Consider the following 1,553-nt stretch of genomic DNA (forward strand, 5'->3'; position numbering starts at 1 on the left):
GAAAGAGAAGAATCCACTCTCCTAGTTAAAGACTTCAACATCCCTCTCTCAGAAATGGACAGATCTACCAGGCAGAAAATCAGTAAGGACACAGTGGAATGCAGCATCATCAATCAAGTGGATAGAATTGATATCTATAAACGACTTCATCCATCGCCAGAATACACATTCTTCTCAAGCTCACATGGAACACTCACCAAGATAGACCACACTCTGGGCCATAAAACACACTTGACAAACTTAAAAAATAGAAATCATACAATGTCTGCTCTCAGACCACAACAGAAGTAAACTAGAAATCAATAACAGAGATAGCTGGGAAGTCCCAAGATACTTGGACATTAAACAACACACTTATAAATGACCCCTGGGTCAAAGAAGAAGTCTCAAGAGAAATTTGAGAGTAACTCTATAAAAATGAATATACCACTAATCAAAAATTGTATGATGCAGCAAAAGCAATGCTCAGAGAGAAATTTATAGCACTGATGCATGCATTAGAAAAGATCTAAAATCAATGATCTAAGCTTCCATTTTAGGAAACTAGAAAAAGAAGTACAGATTAAATCTGAAGTAAGCAAAAGGTAACAGGTCCTATAGAACAATGGGCAAAGTTTGTCAATAGGCAATTTATAAAAGTGGTAACCCAAACAGGCATATGAAGAGAATTATCAAGAATTAAAATCATCAGGGGCATCTGAGTGGCTCAGTTGATTAAGCGTCTGCCTTTGGCTCAGGTCATGATCTCTGGGTCCGGGGATCGAGCCCCACATCAGGCTCCCTCCTCGACGGGAGTCTGCTTCTCACGCACTCTCTCTCTCTCCCCCCCATCACTCATTCGCAGCCTCTCTAATAAAAAAAAAAAACTTAAAACCCATCACTCATTCTCAGCCTCTCTAATAAAAAAAAAAAAAAAAACCAAACATCTGCTTTTCAAAAGACACTGTTAAGAAATAAAAGGTAAGGGCGCCTGGGTGGCTCAGTTGGTTAAGCGACTGCCTTCGGCTCAGGTCATGATCCTGGAGTCCCGGGATCGAGTCCCGCATCGAGCTCCCTGCCGAGCAGGGAGCCTGCTTCTCCCTCTGACCCTCCCCTCTCTCATGTGCTCTCTGTCTCTCTCATTCTCTCTGTCTCAAATAAATAAAATCTTTAAAAAAAAAAAAAAAAAGAAATAAAAGGTAAGCCACAGCCTGGAGAAACACACATATGATAAAGGATTTTGTGCCAGTCAACAGCTTATTACTTGGCATTTCCAAATCCACCCTTCTTTGCCTGCTCTGTGACCCTGGAGGTGGGACGGGTGGATATTTCACCTGTGCCATTTGGAATGATGTTGTGCCAGTAGGGGGTGCTGGAGGGACTCTGACAGAGGAAGGAATTTTCTCTTCTGTTTCCAGTGTCCTGCAGAGTGCAGACTCTCTTGAACCGGACTCCTGCAGAGGGCAGCTTCCCCAGCTCCCAGATTTGATAGCATAGGGCAACCAGCAGGGCCCAGCTGCTAGAAGCTTCTCTCAACACCTTCTCAAGTGGTGTGCCACTGGCAAGTGAAGCTG

Source organism: Leptonychotes weddellii, chromosome 9, assembly GCF_054177405.1.
Source record: "Leptonychotes weddellii isolate Sample4059 chromosome 9, ASM5417740v2, whole genome shotgun sequence".
Lineage (NCBI taxonomy): Eukaryota > Metazoa > Chordata > Mammalia > Carnivora > Phocidae > Leptonychotes > Leptonychotes weddellii.